At 42.7% G+C, this 18,871-nt stretch overlaps 12 non-coding genes across 12 annotated transcripts; 6 read left to right on the forward strand and 6 right to left on the reverse strand.

Moving 5' to 3' along the window:
- Positions 1 to 655: 655 nt before the first annotated feature.
- LOC118212001 lies at positions 656 to 774 on the reverse strand. Its single transcript, XR_004762137.1, has one exon. It is a non-coding gene; the product is annotated as a 5S ribosomal RNA (ribosomal RNA).
- A 387-nt stretch (positions 775 to 1,161) lies between these two features.
- On the forward strand, positions 1,162 to 1,280 carry LOC118212007. The gene has a single exon (XR_004762143.1). It is a non-coding gene; the product is annotated as a 5S ribosomal RNA (ribosomal RNA).
- Positions 1,281 to 2,275: 995 nt separating this feature from the next.
- Positions 2,276 to 2,439, forward strand: LOC118212009. Its single transcript, XR_004762145.1, has one exon. It is a non-coding gene; the product is annotated as a U1 spliceosomal RNA (small nuclear RNA).
- A 947-nt stretch (positions 2,440 to 3,386) lies between these two features.
- LOC118212008 lies at positions 3,387 to 3,505 on the forward strand. Its single transcript, XR_004762144.1, has one exon. It is a non-coding gene; the product is annotated as a 5S ribosomal RNA (ribosomal RNA).
- Positions 3,506 to 4,001: 496 nt separating this feature from the next.
- LOC118212016 lies at positions 4,002 to 4,120 on the forward strand. Its single transcript, XR_004762152.1, has one exon. It is a non-coding gene; the product is annotated as a 5S ribosomal RNA (ribosomal RNA).
- Positions 4,121 to 5,123: 1,003 nt separating this feature from the next.
- On the forward strand, positions 5,124 to 5,242 carry LOC118212023. Its single transcript, XR_004762159.1, has one exon. It is a non-coding gene; the product is annotated as a 5S ribosomal RNA (ribosomal RNA).
- A 507-nt stretch (positions 5,243 to 5,749) lies between these two features.
- LOC118212002 lies at positions 5,750 to 5,868 on the forward strand. The gene has a single exon (XR_004762138.1). It is a non-coding gene; the product is annotated as a 5S ribosomal RNA (ribosomal RNA).
- A 4,152-nt stretch (positions 5,869 to 10,020) lies between these two features.
- Positions 10,021 to 10,184, reverse strand: LOC118212010. Its single transcript, XR_004762146.1, has one exon. It is a non-coding gene; the product is annotated as a U1 spliceosomal RNA (small nuclear RNA).
- A 3,797-nt stretch (positions 10,185 to 13,981) lies between these two features.
- On the reverse strand, positions 13,982 to 14,145 carry LOC118212011. The gene has a single exon (XR_004762147.1). It is a non-coding gene; the product is annotated as a U1 spliceosomal RNA (small nuclear RNA).
- Positions 14,146 to 15,686: 1,541 nt separating this feature from the next.
- LOC118212003 lies at positions 15,687 to 15,805 on the reverse strand. Its single transcript, XR_004762139.1, has one exon. It is a non-coding gene; the product is annotated as a 5S ribosomal RNA (ribosomal RNA).
- Positions 15,806 to 16,753: 948 nt separating this feature from the next.
- On the reverse strand, positions 16,754 to 16,917 carry LOC118212014. The gene has a single exon (XR_004762150.1). It is a non-coding gene; the product is annotated as a U1 spliceosomal RNA (small nuclear RNA).
- A 984-nt stretch (positions 16,918 to 17,901) lies between these two features.
- Positions 17,902 to 18,020, reverse strand: LOC118212004. Its single transcript, XR_004762140.1, has one exon. It is a non-coding gene; the product is annotated as a 5S ribosomal RNA (ribosomal RNA).
- Positions 18,021 to 18,871: the final 851 nt, after the last annotated feature.

Here is an 18,871-nt window from a genome sequence, read left to right on the forward strand (position 1 = left end):
TGTCTATGGTTATAGACATGTATATGTCTATGGTTCAGACGGGATGCCTTGGTATTGTTTAGTATGCTTCCCTACCGTGTCCTTTTGACTGCGCTAGGTGTAAATCTACCCTTCCACTTTAAAATCAGGAGAGATTGCGAACGCAGGCTCCCACTTCCAGAAACTGTCTCTTCATTGGTTTGTAAAGTGCAAAACTTTAAAAGACATTTACGTTATAAAGAATAACAAGTCAGGAACAAATGATTAAGAACTACAAAATGATTACAAATGTTTCCTGACAATAAAAAGACTTTAATTCTTTTTAATAAAGATAACAGCTTCTAAATCCACGCTTAACTTACACCCATTAATAGCCTATCTCGTAGAACAAAACGTGAAAATCCCTTATGCTGACGTTCATCACAGACCTTGTTTTCGGGATTTACACAGCTGACTTGGTAAGCCTGTTTCGTTAAATACCCCCCCTGTTCTCTCATTCTGAAAAAAAATAAAAGAAAAGCTTTTGACAAAAACTGAAGCTGAAAGAGTTTAGCTGTGACTGCATAATTAGGACACGGTGACATTTGATTTTACTTGGCACAGTTCCAGTATTCCAAATTTAATCGTGTAAAATAGCGCCCGCTAGTGTGAAAACGCCAAAAAAAAAAAAAAAAAAAGCTTACTGCACCTGGTATTCCCAGGCGGTCTCCCATCCAAGTACTAACCAGGCCCGACCCTGCTTAGCTTCCGAGATCAGACGAGATCGGGCGTTTTCAGGGTGGTGTGGCCGTAAGCGAAGAAAGCAGCAGCCAAAGCCGCTTAAATAGTTGCCGATGCAAAGCGACAGACCTCCAAAAAAGTTCCTTCCGTCAAATTTCATTTACGCATTGACATTTGCTTCGTAGTTTTAGGACGCGACGTCTAGCCCGGACAAAACGAGCAGGCGCCAACGAGTGCATTCTGCTTTTTCACCGCAACATCAGTGGTGAAAAGCAGAATGTACTCGTTCACGCCTGCTTATTGTGTCCGGGCAAGACGTCGTGTTTTGTGTGAATTGTGAAGAAAACGAAGAAAAATGAGTAAATAAAGCCTAAGTGCCAAAATTTGACGGAAGGAACTTTTTTGGAGGTCAGTCGCTTTGCATCGGCAACTATTTAAGCGGCTTTGGCTGCTGCTTTCTTCGCTTACGGCCACACCACCCTGAAAACGCCCGATCTCGTCTGATCTCGGAAGCTAAGCAGGGTCGGGCCTGGTTAGTACTTGGATGGGAGACCGCCTGGGAATACCAGGTGCAGTAAGCTTTTTTGCGTTTTGACACAGGAGGCCGCTATTTAGTGTGGTATCAGATACGATTTATTATTGATATCGTTAGTGGTAGTAGTAAAAATAATAGTAATAATAACTCTTATAATGCTCCTTACAAACATGAAAATGCAGCGAAACGTAGCCTATAGTACAATATAGCACGAAAGATAACTATAAGATGCAGTATTAAAAACGGATTGAAATTATTAATTTCTTTTTGAAGAGAAATTAACCGGTATCAAGTCATAATTTTACGGTCATTGTCAAATCAACAATTTAATGCATCTTTTTTGTAACTTTTTTTTACAAAACATAACTATGCTATAGCTTGCTTAAATTTCCGTCGTAAGGTTTTTTTTTTTTTCAGAATGAGCAGAAGTTACGTGAACGATTCTCTGGCGCGCAGTTTGTGTTTTAGCGAATTCGCCAAATGTGTGCGTATTAAATAGTAAGTCTCGAGGTTGTGCTTCTGTTATTTTCATTATACTGGTAGTTATAGTTGGGTTTTGCTGTAACTTCAGCTCGGATGGAGAGTAAATTTGAGGAGCTTCACAGATCTGCGCACATGCGCAGTGTGAGTCTGTCATGCAGCTTTCTCTTGTTACTGTAATGTTTTCTGTTGCAAACCTTCCGAATTACGCAGAATACAAGTGAAATGACATACGACCGTATACTGAGCATTTCATTTTCATCGTCTTTGCTCTCAACAAGGAATATTGTATTCAATATTTTGTTTACCTCTCACTTTTTCCTGTATAGACGATTCTTAAAATATTGCCCTCATGGCATTATGGGAAATATTTTTAAAATTGTATTTGTATATGAAAATATAAATAACGAGCACCAGTATTTTGGCGTCTTTAATGAAATCGGCCAATGTCAACAATCGTAATTCTGTGGCTTCGGGAGCTGAGCTAGTGAAAGATGTGATACCCGTCTGTGTGATAGATGTGGTGTGGAGTGGGTAGCCGTCAGGAAATGTGTACAACTCATACTTACCTGGCAGGGGAGATACCATGATCAAGAAGGTGGTTCACCCAGGGCGAGGCTCAGCCATTGCACTCCGGTTGTGCTGACCCCTGCGAATTCCCCAAATGTGGGAATCTCGACTGCATAATTTCTGGTAGTGGGGGACTGCGTTCGCGCTCTCCCCTGATATTCTGGTATGAAAAATAGTTAAGTATTATTAACAGTTACTTGGCCTTAGGCGTTCCTATGACTGACTCGGAGACGTGTAGGATGTAAGGGGATTAATGTAATGAAATGAATGCGTGTGTGTTGTGATGTACTGTTGGGTCCGTCCATGCAAACTTTACTTGTACTTGAAATATTTGTAACATGGGAATACCGGATGCTGTAGTCTTTTTCGCGTTTTCACACAGTAGGACGCTATTTAGCAAAATAAATCACATAAGTCAGATATCAATCTTTTATGAGGTCAGAGCATTCAGAAGTTTGTAAAGTGAGAATCTGTGGTGGTCATTGTAGTTCCTTCTTAAAACAGAGATTATGCATGCACACTCCAAAAACCTAATGGTACAGGGTCAGAATGTTACACAAAAGATTCCCCAATGAAAACTCAACCTCTTAACTCAGAGGTGGTCTTAATTAGCCATATCATTTACACAATATTTTATTTTAGATACATTTTTTTGATAAGCGCAAAAGTGACCGTCAAAAGACTTCGTGTGCCTATATGAAATGTTTTACTGTGATCTAATCTGCAATCAATCTAGTGTTGGTGTGTGCAGCTAGTTAGCCAGTTTAGCCAGGGTAATTGGTGGAAACGAGAACCTGCAGGGCTGGAATTGCCCACTTCTGCATTAACTTAGGCTCCGAAGAAAAAGCGACATTTTATTTAATCGTTCTAGTTTGGTTCGGTTCCCTGCAGGTCTTCACCACAAAGAGTAGTATTAGCTATCTGCGCATACCCTATGGTGTGGAACATGTTTTAAATCACCTTAAACACAGGATTCCCTGGAACAAAACAACAATGTCAGACACACGGGGGTATAACAGGTCCAGGATTGAAAACCACTGTGTTGTGGGGCTGTTGCTTTACTTCCGTAACTATTTAAACAGTATTGGCTCGCTAATCTTTCGCTTACGGCCACACCACCCTGAAAACGCCCGATCTCGTCTGATCTCGGAAGCTAAGCAGGGTCGGGCCTGGTTAGTACTTGGATGGGAGACCGCCTGGGAATACCAGGTGCAGTAAGCTTTTTTTTTTTTTGACGTTTTCACACTAGAGGGCGCTATTTTACAGGAAATTGACTCCATATATCTGTGCTAAGTAAAATCAAATGTCACCGTGTCCGAATTATACAGCCACAGCTAATGCTTCCAGCATCAGCTTGGTTCAGTTTCTGCCAAAGCTTCTCTTTTCTTTTTCAGAATGACAGCAGGGGGGTATTTCACGAAACAGGCTTACGGAGTCAGCTGTGTAACTGCGCCGAGTGAAAACCAGGAACAACTCGTTTTACTTCAGTCCATGTTCCTGATTCGGGAGGGCTCCAGGTTTTCCTCGGTGCAGTTATCCGGTTAAAAAAGCTGAATTTACTCGTTGGCGCCTGCTCGTTTTGTCCGGGCTAGACGTCGCGTCTTAAAACTGTGAAGCAAATGTCAACGCGTAAATGAACCCAAAACACCAAAATTTGTTAGAGGCCAGTCACATTGCAACGGCAACTATTTAAGCGGCTTTGGGTACTGCAGCCTTCGCTTACGGCCACACCACCCTGAAAACGCCCGATCTCGTCTGATCTCGGAAGCTAAGCAGGGTCGGGCCTGGTTAGTACTTGGATGGGAGACCGCCTGGGAATACCAGGTGCAGTAAGCTTTTTTTGTGTGGCGTTTTCACACTAGAGGGCGCTATTTTATAAGATTAAATATTGTAACTGTGCAAAGTAAAATTAAACTTCATCGTGTCCCAATTTATGTAGTCACAGCTAAAAGCTTATTTCACGTAGCAGGCTTACCGACTTAGCTGTGTACCTGCGCCAAGTAAAACCCGTCCATGTTCCTGATTCAGGAGGGCTCCAGGGTTTCCTCTGTGGGCTGTTACCTCATTGGTGTGTTAATATTTTAATTAAATTACGATTTACTTTTTTCTTTCAGGTCTGTGTCAGAAGTGTCATGCAGTGGTCTGCAGGGAGGTGGGACAGCAGGTGGGGGTGTGCCCCAATGGCAGGAAAGGTAATTTGGGTGGGAAGTCCTCACACCCGTTTTGTGATTGTCCTGATCCTTCTGCGAACAGAGCAAGAACGGATAGAGCTAGAGCTCAGGTTCGAAGGGAAGAAGAGAAAGAGAAAACCGGGAAGTCACAAGACGAGGCTCAGGAAAAAGATGGCGGGCAGACCAGGGCAAAAGACAACACTCAGGATGGGTCACGGGGGGTTCAGGAGAAGGAAGGGGGAAGTTCAGGAGGAGAGAGGGAAGGAGAGAAGGAGGGGGTGAAGGATGGAAAGGAGGAGGGTGGGGAGAAGGGAGCTCGAGAGAGTGCAGGGAGGAGAGAAGGAGGGTGTTAAGGAAGGAGGTCAGGTGAGGATTCAGGAGGAGGCTCAAGAGGGGACACAGGAGGGATTTAAAGCGTTAGCTCAGGAGGAGAAGGAGAGCATATCAGAGGAGGAAGGTTCGTCTGGTTGGTGTTAGGATAGGGTCACCTACTCACTTCAAACACACACCTTTTGTTTATTTAGTTTATTTGACTTGGCATGCACTGCATAATTAACAACGTGCAGCAGTCCCCCCCTCACCAGAAGGCTTAAGACCATTCAACTTTTTTGGAGGTCAGTCGCTTTGCATCGGCAACTATTTAAGCGGCTTTGGCTGCTGCTTTCTTCGCTTACGGCCACACCACCCTGAAAACGCCCGATCTCGTCTGATCTCGGAAGCTAAGCAGGGTCGGGCCTGGTTAGTACTTGGATGGGAGACCGCCTGGGAATACCAGGTGCAGTAAGCTTTTTTTTTGACGTTTTCACACTAGAGGGCGCTATTTTACAGGAAATTGAATCCATATATCTGTCCTAAGTAAAATCAAATGTCACCGTGTCCAAATTATACAGCCACAGCTAATGCTTCCAGCATCAGCTTGGTTCAGTTTCTGTCAAAGCTTCTCTTTTCTTTTTCAGAATGACAGCAGGGGGGTATTTCACGAAACAGGCTTACGGAGTCAGCTGTGTAACTGCGCCGAGTGAAAACCAGGAACAACTCGTTTTACTTCAGTCCTTGTTCCTGATTCGGGAGGGCTCCAGGTTTTCCTCGGTGCAGTTATCCGGTTAAAAAAGCTGAATTTACTCGTTGGCGCCTGCTCGTTTTGTCCGGGCTAGACGTCGCGTCTTAAAACTGTGAAGCAAATGTCAACGCGTAAATGAACCCAAAACACCAAAATTTGACGGAAGCATCTTTGTTAGAGGCCAGTCACATTGCAACGGCAACTATTTAAGCGGCTTAGGCTGCTGCTTTCTTCGCTTACGGCCACACCACCCTGAAAACGCCCGATCTCGTCTGATCTCGGAAGCTAAGCAGGGTCGGGCCTGGTTAGTACTTGGATGGGAGACCGCCTGGGAATACCAGGTGCAGTAAGCTTTTTTTTTTTTGGCGTTTTCACACTAGAGGGCGCTATTTTATAAGATAAAATATCGTAACTGTGCAAAGTAAAATTAAACGTCATCCTGTCCCAATTTATGTAGTCACAGCTAAAAGATAAAATATCAACTCGTGTTTGCTCACTTCAAACACACACCTTTTGTTTATTTAGTTTATTTGACTTGGCATGCACTGCATAATTAACAACGTGCAGCAGTCCCCCCCTCACCAGAAGGCTTAAGACCATTCGACAGGAAGGGGCGGGGTACAACTGAGTTTGTGCGCCAAAATTTGAAGCGGACGGAGCTGAGAAGGCATTTTTGGATTTATTTTGGAAAGCGCTATTCGGGAAAAAGTGTCACGAAAATAGAGACCTAGAGACGGGTTTGTGTTCCTGGCAGCCTTTTGGAGGGGTAGCTCAGGCCCGCAGACTCCACAAAGCAAGGGAACGCAACAAGGGGCAGACTGTTGTCTTCTTTCACCAAAATAAAGGCAGACTTAATTGGTTTCCAAGAGTGCGGGTTGACCTTCCAGGCATCATATAAAAAGTGGTGACCATACACGTCAGGAGCATCAAGACGGAACTGAAGGTGCAGATGGTTCCATCTTACTTGGCCAAAATAAAGGCAGATTTAATTTGTTTACAGGTGTGTGGGTTGCCCTTCCAGGCATCACACAAAAAGTGGGAGGAAAAGTGGAAGCATGGGCCCTCCTTATGGAGCGGGTCAAACGAAAACCGTTCAGATGGTGTAGCCTTTTTAGTGCACGGTAGTCGGGTGGAGGTGATGGGGGAACATGGAAGTGATCCCTGGGAGAAGTTTCGCTTTGGTGGCGTAACATTTAAAGCTGCAAATGTTGGGATTCATACAGGTGGGATCCATTTCACAGGATGGCCCCATACCTGCTGGGGAGGGAGCCTTGGTTGGTTTTAGGAGATTTTAATCGAGTCTTGGAGAGGGAGGGTCGTAAGGGAGCTGAAGATGATTTTAGAGTGGATAAGACTTCTGTTTATTTGAAGAATATTTTACAGGATTTTAAATTGATGTTTTAAAATCAATTTATCCGAATGAGGAAGGTTTTACTTCGGGTAGTTTGGATGGGTCCCGTGCATCGAGGGTTGATTTTATTTTTTGTAGGGAATTAGCTGGCACTAAGGTCAGCTTATAACCAGTTTTATTTTTTTCAGATCACCTTTTTATGAGGTGTGACTTGGTGATGAAAGGGGGAGTCGAGATGGGACCTGGGTTATGGAAATGATATTGCCTTTTACTAGAGGATGAGAGGGTACTGGAGGGTTTTAGGCAAGAATATGCAAAATGGCAAACATGGCAAGATTTATATAGCTCACGAGCAGAGTGGTGGGAAAACATGAAATTGAAAATTAGTTTTCTTTACCAGCTCCAATAAGAGAGTGAGGGAGTTGGGGGGGGGGGGGGGGTTGCAAAAAAGATTAGATACACTACACTAATACACAGGGAGGGTTTGATTTTCGGGAGGAGATGGAGGAGGTAAAACGCAGGACGGTAGAGAAAGCAGAGTAGTCGCTTAGTGATTTTTATATTTTTGCTTTTGTAAAAAGGGGAAGTGGAGGATCTGAAGAACTGGCGGCCGATGACCCTTTTAAATTGCGATTTTAAACTGTATAGCAAAATCTTAACTTTAAGAATGAAGAGGGTTTTAGAGAATGTGATAGACCCGGATCAAACCTGTGCTGTGCCAGGAAGGAGGATCACGGACAGCTTGGTGCTGGTGAGTGACAGACATTCGACTTGCAGTATTAAATTCAGATTTTATGAGAGAGAGGGCATATTGCCACCACGTCGTCAGCCGCCTCTACATCACTCAGGCACGCCTCGTCGTCCTCATCTGGTCCCTTCACACTCAGTGACATCAGAGAAGACGGATCGCGTCCAGAGGAGGGGGTGGTTCAGCCTGGCCAGCCTGACCGAGATGCGGACGACGAGGTGTACTTGAGTGATGTAGAGGCAGATGACGACGTGGTGGTTGCTGCCCTACCCCACATAACACTTACGACCAATGAGACCACTCAAGTTCACCCTCCGGCCTTTGCGAGTAGTTTTTCCTTTGCTTCTACCAGAATGCAATACAAGCATTTGCTATTCTTATCGTTTTAGAATTGAGTGTTGATTGATGTTGTGATGATGATGTGTATGCAAATGTAAGCATTTGAACTTAACATTTTATTTTTCAACAGGAGGATGCTTGTAGTCCTAACCCACTGCCTGGATTCAGGCAGTAGGAAAGGTTCTGCTCTCTGCTGGTGGAGATTGGCCCGAGTTTGACTGGCCTGTGATTGGCCGACCAGCTGAGTTTAACAACAGAACAGCGGAGCAAGCTCATCGAAGCATGGAATGCTGTGGAGGAACACGACAAGCAACCACAGAAGTTTAATCAGCGTGTACCATCAGCCTGTTTTGCTGAGCACCGATGATCTTTGTTGACACCGCGCTCCCGCTAAGGCCCTGTTCCAGATGATCCCAGGCAGAAGCCTCGATGCCAGAAGGTTCCAGCCAGGCCTGTGTTCCAGAGGGCCTCTCCCAGGCCTCAGACCCAGAAGGTTCCAGCCAGGCCTGTGTTCCAGAGGGCCTCTCCCGGGCCTCAGGCCGAGGGGGTCCCAGCCAGGCCTGTGTTCCAGAGGGCCTCTCCCAGGCCTCAGGCCCAGGGGGGTCCCAGCCAGGCCTGTGTTCCAGAGGGCCTCTCCCAGGCCTCAGGCCGAGGGGGTCCCAGCCAGGCCTGTGTTCCAGAGGGCCTCTCCCAGGCCTCAGGCCCAGGGGGTCCCAGCCAGGCCCTACCTTCTTATGAGCTCTTCCAAGCCTTGCCACTCGAAAGCTCCAGTCAGATTTCACCATCGGATGGACTGACCCGGACCTCTGCACTGGAGAGCTCCAGTTAAGACCCCCAAGGGACAACGTCCAAACCCAGGGGCTCAGTAGGATGGCCAGGTGCTGGTTCCTACCGGTCATGCGGCTACTTCTGATAACCAAGATCTTACCAGTCCATCCAGCAGCAGCCAAGGGTCGGCACCAACAAGCACCAGCTGGGTGGAGCGTTCTCAGGAAACCTGCTGGAGCCTGGCCTCTCCTTTAACTTCTGCTCAGGATACTCTTACCTGAGAGGTTGGTAGGATGGTCGAGGCAGTAGACAGGTCAGAGCTAAGCTACTCCTTACCAAAAACAAAAAGCAGTACTATCCCTCTCTCCCAAGGCAAAGCAAAAGGAGTAAGTCTTCCGCAAATACATTTCCTACTCTGACCTGACTATCTCAGAAGGTGTTTAAAAACAAAAAAAGAAAAGAAACTGCCTGACCACCTTCAACCTACAACAGAAAAATACTCAAACACAAAACTTAAACTGAAAAAGAACGTGGCAAAACATGGAAGATTAAAATTATACAAAAAAACATTAGCAAGCCAGCTAAGGGAGTTAAAAAAAAAAAAAAAAGTCTCAAAAGGAGCATCAAAAAAAGGCCATCGGGGTGAACAGAGGAGTGTTATCAGCAATCAAGTCATCAGGTCCAGCAGATTCACCTGCAGCACCCAGACACAGGCACACAGAGACTCCACAAGAGAGGTCGCAACATGCTATACTGTTTAAAGGAGGGGACTTTGTATTAAAAGGGTTAATTGGGTGGTTGACAGTAGGATATTGTTTACTGATGTTGAAGGAAGGGGGATAAACTTTTGAATTCTGTATAGTGTCCTACTGACCTGCCTGCCCATGTCAGTCTTAACTGCATAAAGCAGTCTCTCTGGAAGCAAGTGTTTTTTTTTTTTCTTCCTTTCTTTTCTTTACGTACAGCGACGACAACTTCAGCATGACTCGGGTCGTCCTGTGTGCTGTACAGATTACATGCGGCGGGGTGTAAACCCTGAACTCCCTGAAGGAAAATCATAAAGCAGAAATAGCGCCCTCCTGTGTGAAAAGAGAGAAAAGCTTACAGCACCCGGTTTTACCATTTTAAAAATATTTCAGTAAATACAAGTTTGTCTGTTCGTCGCATCACGAACGTTCATTTCACGACATTCAGTTCATTCTCTTACATATAACACAAGCCGATGGATGAAACACAGAAACAAACCCCGACAATAAAGCAGCCCGCAAACTGATAAGATCTATTTTTATACCAGAAAATCAGGGGAGAGCGCGAACGCAGTCCCCCACTACCAGAAATTATGCAGTCGAGATTCCCACATTTGGGGAATTCGCAGGGGTCAGCACAACCGGAGTGCAATGGCTGAGCCTCGCCCTGGGTGAACCACCTTCTTGATCATGGTATCTCCCCTGCCAGGTAAGTATGAGTTGTACACATTTCCCGACGTCTACCCACTCCACACCACATCTTTCTCACTGACGGGTATCACATCTTTCACTTGCTCAGCTCCCGAAGCAGCAGAATTACGGTTGTGAACATTGTGTAAACCATTACGTAAATCAGAATACCGGTGCTCGTTATTTATATTTTCACCGATAAATACAATTTTTAAAACATTTCCCATAATGCCACGCAGCATATATTTCAGGAACCACCCATACAGGAAGAATCGAAAAGTAAACAATAATTTAGAATACAATATTCCCTGGTAAGAGGCTATTAATATACATTTCTCACAATATACGGTCGTTTATAATTTCACATATATTCTGTGTATATCTGTAGGTTTAAGACATAAATTACAGGAACAAGAGAAAGCTGTTTGACACTCACACTGCGCATGTGCGCACATGTGAAGCTCGGCAAAATAACTCCCTCCGAGATGAAGTTAACGGCGAAACACAAAATAACTTGGCCTTATGAAAACAACGGTTAAGCACATCATCGAAGCTTAGTTCACATTGAATACGCACACATATTAGGCTAACACATATTACGAACAAACTGCGAGCCAAGAACTCCGGTTCTCGCATTCCGACAGAAAAAACGTTTATAAAAAAACGACAAATCGAAGCCGACTTGGGTCGGGATTTTTTTTTTTTAACTAGCTGTGGTTGGGGAAATTAAGATGCCAAGTTTTTTTACTTTAAGAATGACGGTAATTATGGCTTGATTACATTTTATTTTCCATCAAAGTGTGAATAATACAGTTCAGCTTTCCATCTTTTACCATGCTAAATAGCGCCCTCCTATATGAAAACGGTGGTCTCTTATCCAAGTAGGCTACTGACCAAGCCCGACCCCGCGATCAAACGAGACCGGCATTTTCTGGGTGGCATTGCCTAAGCGACACCACTGCGGCAAAACCGGTTAGATAGTTAATAAAGTAATTCTGCAGCCATCCAATAGACTGGTTTCCGTTTTTGGTCTTAAGTCTAATTAAATAATTTCTATTTTCTCGACAGTATTAAAATACGTTTCCTATATTTAATGCAATAACACGAGTAATTCGCGACAAGCGTAGCTATTATCCAGCAGAACGAAACACAAAGGAAATATAAAAAGTGGCCGCTGTTCTTAATCACCAATCAAGTTGCGAAATGTTGGACTGGGTGTCGGGTAGACTTGGAGAATAAAAGCTCCTTTCGACTTCCAGAGCCTTTCCTTAACCAGTGGCTTAAAGCAACTTGTGAAAAGGGGGTTAACCTTCGATAATTAATTTATTCCCGCAACGCCGTAATTTTTCAAAAGGGATGAAATGCAGCCAAACTGCACAGATGCTCAGTTTCTTTCCGAAAATCTGGAGAAAGGCGCTCTCTCTCACCCAGCCGAATTTCCGAAAATGACCACTGTATCATGTCGATGTTCACAGAGCGAATTTCCCACTATGGAGATTGTATGAGGGATCAAATAAAAACAACCTACTATTTGTTCCTCTAGAAAGTAATGCACGGCAGTAGTAGTCCTGCGAGCTTGAATATGGCTCTCTTGAACGTCCGATCTCTCTCAAACAAGACATTCGTAGGGGGGTCGTTAGCCGTTATCTTCTCAGACACTGGGCAGTCGAGGGACACTATTTTGACTTCACTTCGTTTGAATATCATTCTATTATTCTCATGGTACAATGTCCCTCGATCAGCAGATTTCTCAGAATTATTATTGATTAATCCCACTATGATAGAACCATCATTTTAATCTACATGTGGATAATAAGTCAGATACCAAGGCCATGGAATTGTTAAATCTTCTTAACTGCATGAATTTTACTCAACATGTCTCAGGAGCTACCTTAAGGAAAAACAAAAACCTGGCGAGAGAGAAATGGGGGGTGGACTATCGGAAAGAACGGATCATTTAGTCCACCCCCCCAAAGGGACACCCGTCACACATCCACCATGTACAGGTGAAACAGCAAAGATTGATTTATTTGGACTTTTGTAAATTGATCTTAACCGTTACGGTGTTGGTTTATTTTCAGATTTTTAAGTTTTTGTATGAGGCCTGTTTAGGTGATAATCTTTGAAGATGTAAGAATTAAAAAACAAAACAATAGAAGACAAAGTCTCAGGAGCTACCCACAACAGGGGTCACACCTCAGATTTAGTGATGACATTTCAAAACAATCCAAAAGTTCTTTTCTACAGTTGATCATCTGATTGATCCCGTCTCCGCAAACTCCAGGGATCTTTTGCGCACATCCAAATGAGGACTTTGCAGCTCACTTCAGAGATGAGACAGGTGCCATTAGGGCTGGTATCAGTCAAGTAAATAATACTGATATCACAGAACCCTCAATCACACCAGTCGAGGAAACTTTGGAGAGGCTCTGCTGGTTTTCATTGCTACATACCTGTACTTTTCCTTACTATACAATGAAAAAGTAATATTTATTATAGCAGCTTCACAGCAAGTCTAGACTCTCTGTACATCGCAAATGATAAAATTCTGACATTCCTAACCAATGTTTCTGGAGAGGATTTCATGGATAATCAGAAAACCTGAAATCCTGTGACTAATGCCTAAAAAAGGATGTTAAGGGAAAACCCACGCTACACATTGGCCTACCTTAAATTTCAACATACTAGTGCTCAGCTCAACTAGCTAGACAAGTGCACCAAAAAATGTCAAACCTCCCACCATGGACATTAATGGGTAAAACACTGGCTTGGACGTAGCCAAAGAAATTGTAAATGTAAAGAAAAATATTCTCTATTTAGAAACCATGCACACGCAGACACGCTCCTGACACCTACACCAAAACCAGAGAGAAACCGCACAGTCACACCCCGCTATCGCACAAAATAAAAACGAGTTTTATTTAGACATGGACATGCTCTTCAATCACATGAAGCATTCAAGGACAAACCCCTCTGCGCCTTCTGTCGCAACAGTAATCTTAGAGACCTATCCATGACATCCAAAGTCCACCACAAAAGACCAGGCACCACACAGTCCACTGCAGTTTTGAGCCCATTTTTTTAAATTTATTTTTTACCACCACATATGATTTCCCCTACACGCTGTATAATAACCTTTTCTATTCTCAGGTAACAGTCTAACTGTAGATGAACTTTAAAAGGCATTACATGGCATGTCAAAGCCCAATCCTGGACAAGCCTCCAATATATTACGCCCCATCAAATACATTTATTAAAAACTTAAAAAAAAATAATTAAAAAAAACATACAAGACAAAAGAAATTTAAATCACAAAATACATACAAAAAAAGGTAAGTGCTGGATGTGCAACTACACAATGGACAGGCTACAGCAGGGCCTACAGATTACTATTACCCTGATCTTAAACCCACAGTGATTCTTCCTCCCAAGAAACAAAATGGTGAGACTTCCACAAAATTCCTATACAATTTGCCTCTATTTTATCCCTGTGAAGCACTTCAAGTTGCTTGATTTTCTGTATGCAAGGTGCTCTACAAGTAAAGTTTATTGACTTAATGACATTTAAATTTTTCTTCAGTGTGAATAAAGTATAGTGATCCATGCTAAATAGCGCCATCCTGCCTGAAACCACAAAACAAAAAGCTTACAGCACCTGGTATTCCATGCTAATATGCAGCTACAGATGGAAATAATTTTGATGTGATTTAATGGGTTAGTCAAGCCACACGTTATTATAAAATAAAAATACATGTCGCTAAATGTCTAAGCCTGACTATTCCAGCAACCATTAAGAAAAATCATCTAATTTTATACCAGAAAATCAGGGGAGAGCGCGAACGCAGTCCCCCACTACCAGAAATTATGCAGTCGAGATTCCCACATTTGGGGAATTCGCAGGGGTCAGCACAACCGGAGTGCAATGGCTGAGCCTCGCCCTGGGTGAACCACCTTCTTGATCATGGTATCTCCCCTGCCAGGTAAGTATGAGTTGTACACATTTCCCGACGGCTACCCACTCCACACCACATCTTTCACACTGACGGGTATCACATCTTTCACTTGCTCAGCTCCCGACGACGCAGAATTACGATTGTTGACATTGGCCGATGTCATTAAAGAAGCCAAAATACTGGTGCTCGTTATTTATATTTTCATATACAAATACAATTTTAAAAATATTTCCCATAATGCCATGCGGGAAATATTTTAAGAATCGTCTATACACGAAGTGAGAGGTAAACAAAATATTGAATACAATATTCCTTGTTGAGAGCAAAGACGATGAAAATGAAATGCGCAGTATACGGTCGTATGTCATTTCACTTGTATTCTGCGTAATTCGGAAGGTTTGCAACAGAAAACATTACAGTAACAAGAGAAAGCTGCATGACAGACTCACACTGCGCATGTGCGCAGATCTGTGAAGCTCCTCAAATTTACTCTCCATCCGAGCTGAAGTTACAGCAAAACCCAAACTAACTACCAGTATAATGAAAATAACGGAAGCACAACCTCGAGACTTACTATTTAATACGCACATATTTGGCGAATTCGCTAAAACACAAACAGCGCGCCAGAGAATCGTTCACGTAACTTCTGTTCTCTCATTCTGAAACAAACCTTACGACGGAAATTGAAGCAAGCTGTGTCGGGAACTATTGCATAGTTATGTTTTGTAAAAAGAATAAGATGAATTAAATTGTTGATTTTGACAGTGACCGTATAACTATGACTTGATGGCGTTTAACTTCTCTTCAAAAAGAAATGAATTTCAATCCGTTTTTAATACTGCATCTCAGTTTTCTTTAGTGCTATATTGTACAGTAGGCTACTTTTCACTGCATTTTCATGTTTGAAAGGAGCATTGTAAGAGTTATTACTATTATTTTTACTACTAACAATATCAATAATAAATCTCATCTGATACCACACTAAATAGCGGCCTCTTGTGTCAAAACGCAAAAAAGCTTACTGCACCTGGTATTCCCATGTAGGCTACCCAAGGACCCAACAGTACATCACAACACACACGCATTCATTTCATTAATTCATTCCTCTACATACATGTAGAGGAATGAATTAATGAAATGAATGCGTGTGTGTTGTGACATACACGTCTCAGTGTATGTAGCGCGCCAGAGAATCGTTCACGTAATTTGTTCTCTCATTCTGAAACAAACCTTACGACGGAAATTGAAGCAAGCTGTGTCGGAAGCTATTACATAGTTATGTTTTGTAAAAAGAATAAGACGGATTAAATTGTTGATTTTGACAGTGACCGTATAACTATGACTTGATGGCGTTTAACTTCTCTTCAAAAAGAAATGAATTTCAATCCGTTTTTAATACTGCATCTCAGTTTTCTTTAGTGCTATATTGTACAGTAGGCGACTTTTCACTGCATTTTCATGTTTGAAAGGAGCATTAAGAGTTATTATTACTATTATTTTTACTACTAACAATATCAATAATAAATCTCATCGGACACCATACTAAATAGCGGCCCCCTGTGTCAAAACGCAAAAAAGCTTACTGCACCTGGTATTCCCAGGCGGTCTCCCATCCAAGTACTAACCAGGCCCGACCCTGCTTAGCTTCCGAGATCAGACGAGATCGGGCGTTTTCAGGGTGGTGTGGCCGTAAGCGAAAGATTAGCGAGCCAATACTGTTTAAATAGTTACGGTAGTAAAGCAACAGCCCCATAACACAGTGGTTTTCAATCCTGGACCTGTTATACCCCCGTGTGTCTGACATTGTTGTTTTGTTCCAGCGAATCCTGTGTTTAAGGTGATTTAAAACATGTTCCATGCCTTGGGGTATGCGCAGACAGCTAATACTACTCTGTTGTGGTGAAGACCTGCAGGGAGCCGAACCAAACTAGAACGATTAAATAAAATGTCGCTTTTTCTTTGGAGCCTAAGTTAATGCAGGGGTGTGCAATTCCAGTCCTGCAGGTTCTCGTTTCCACCAATTACCCTGGCTAAACTGGCTAACTAGCTGCACACACCAACACTAGATTGATTGCAGATTAGATCACAGTAAAACATTTCATATAGGCACACGAAGTCTTTTGACGGTCACTTTTGCGCTTATCAAAAAAATGTATCTAAAATAAAATATTGTGTAAATGATATGGCTAATTAAGACCACCTCTGAGTTAAGAGGTTGAGTTTTCATTGGGGAATCTTTCGTGTAACATTCTGACCCTGTAGCATTAGGTTTTTGGAGTGTGCATGCATAATCTCTGTTTTAAGAAGGAACTACAATGACCACCACAGATTCTCACTTTACAAACTTCTGAATGCTCTGACCTCATAAAAGATTGATATCTGACTTATGTGATTTATCTTGCTAAATAGCGTCCTACTGTGTGAAAACGCGAAAAAGACTACAGCACCCGGTATTCCCATGTTACAAATATTTCAAGTACAAGTAAAGTTTGCATGGACGGACCCAACAGTACATCACAACACACACGCATTCATTTCATTACATTAATCCCCTTACATCCTACACGTCTCCGAGTCAGTCATAGGAACGCCTAAGGCCAAGTAACTGTTAATAATACTTAACTATTTTTCATACCAGAATATCAGGGGAGAGCGCGAACGCAGTCCCCCACTACCAGAAATTATGCAGTCGAGATTCCCACATTTGGGGAATTCGCAGGGGTCAGCACAACCGGAGTGCAATGGCCGAGCCTCGCCCTGGGTGAACCACCTTCTTGATCATGGTATCTCCCCTGCCAGGTAAGTATGAGTTGTACACATTTCCTGACGGCTACCCACTCCACACCACATCTATCACACAGACGGGTATCACATCTTTCACTAGCTCAGCTCCCGAAGCCACAGAATTACGATTGCTGACATTGGCCGATTTCATTAAAGACGCCAAAATACTGGTGCTCGTTATTTATATTTTCATATACAAATACAATTTTAAAAATATTTCCCATAATGCCATGAGGGCAATATTTTAAGAATCGTCTATACAGGAAAAAGTGAGAGGTAAACAAAATATTGAATACAATATTCCTTGTTGAGAGCAAAGACGATGAAAATGAAATGCTCAGTATACGGTCGTATGTCATTTCACTTGTATTCTGCGTAATTCGGAAAGTTTGCAACAGAAAACATTACAGTAACAAGAGAAAGCTGCATGACAGACTCACACTGCGCATGTGCGCAGATCTGTGAAGCTCCTCAAAATTACTCTCCATCCGAGCTGAAGTTACAGCAAAACTCAACTAGAACTACCAGTATAATGAAAATAACAGAAGCACAACCTCGAGACTTACTATTTAATACGCACATATTTGGCGAATTCGCTAAAACACAAACAGCGCGCCAGAGAATCGTTCACGTAACTTCTGTTCTCTCATTCTGAAACAAACCTTACGACGGAAATTGAAGCAAGCTGTGTCGGAAGCTATTGCATAGTTATGTTTTGTAAAAAGAATTAGATGAATTTAATTGTTGATTTTGACAGTGACCGTATAATTATGACTTTGTGGCGTTTAACTTCTCTTCAAAAATAAATTAATTTCAATCCGTTTTTAATACTGCATCTCAGTTTTCTTTAGTGCTATATTGTACAGTAGGCGACTTTTCACTGCATTTTCATGTTTGAAAGGAGCATTGTAAGAGTTATTGTTAGTAGTAAAAATAATAGTAATATCAATAATAAATCTCATCTGATACCATACTAAATAGCGGCCTCCTGTGTCAAAACGCAAAAAAGCTTACTGCACCTGGTATTCCCAGGCGGTCTCCCATCCAAGTACTAACCAGGCCCGACCCTGCTTAGCTTCCGAGATCAGACGAGATCGGGCGTTTTCAGGGTGGTGTGGCCGTAAGCGAAAGATTAACGAGCCAATACTGTTTAAATAGTAACGGAAGAAAAGCAACAGCCCCACAACACAGTGGTTTTCAATCCTGGACCAGTTATACCCCCCTGTGTCTGACATTGTTGTTTTGTTCCAGCGAATCCTGTGTTTAAGGTGATTTAAAACATGTTCCATACCTTGGGGTATGCGCAGATAGCTAATACTACTCTTTGTGGTGAAGACCTGCAGGGAACCGAACCAAACTAGAACGATTAAATAAAATGTCGCTTTTTCTTCGGAGCCTAAGTTAATGCAGGGGTGGGCAATTTCCAGCCCTGCAGGTTCTCGTTTCCACCAATTACCCTGGCTAAACTGGCTAACTAGCTGCACACACCAACACTAGATTGATTGCAGATTAGATCACAGTAAAACATTTCATATAGGCACACGAAGTCTTTTGACGGTCACTTTTGCGCTTATCAAAAAAATGTATCTAAAATAAAATATTGTGTAAATGATATGGCTAATTAAGACCACCTCTGAGTTAAGAGGTTGAGTTTTCATTGGGGAATCTTTCGTGTAACATTCTGACCCTGTAGCATTAGGTTTTTGGAGTGTGCATGCATAATCTCTGTTTTAAGAAGGAACTACAATGACCACCACAGATTCTCACTTTACAAACTTCTGAATGCTCTGACCTCATAAAAGATTGATATCTGACTTATGTGATTTATCTTGCTAAATAGCGTCCTACTGTGTGAAAACGCGAAAAAGACTACAGCACCCGGTATTCCCATGTTACAAATATTTCAAGTACAAGTAAAGTTTGCATGGACGGACCCAACAGTACATCACAACACACACGCATTCATTTCATTACATT

The sequence above is a fragment of the Anguilla anguilla genome, chromosome 13 (assembly GCF_013347855.1).
Source record: "Anguilla anguilla isolate fAngAng1 chromosome 13, fAngAng1.pri, whole genome shotgun sequence".
NCBI classification, from domain to species: domain Eukaryota; kingdom Metazoa; phylum Chordata; class Actinopteri; order Anguilliformes; family Anguillidae; genus Anguilla; species Anguilla anguilla.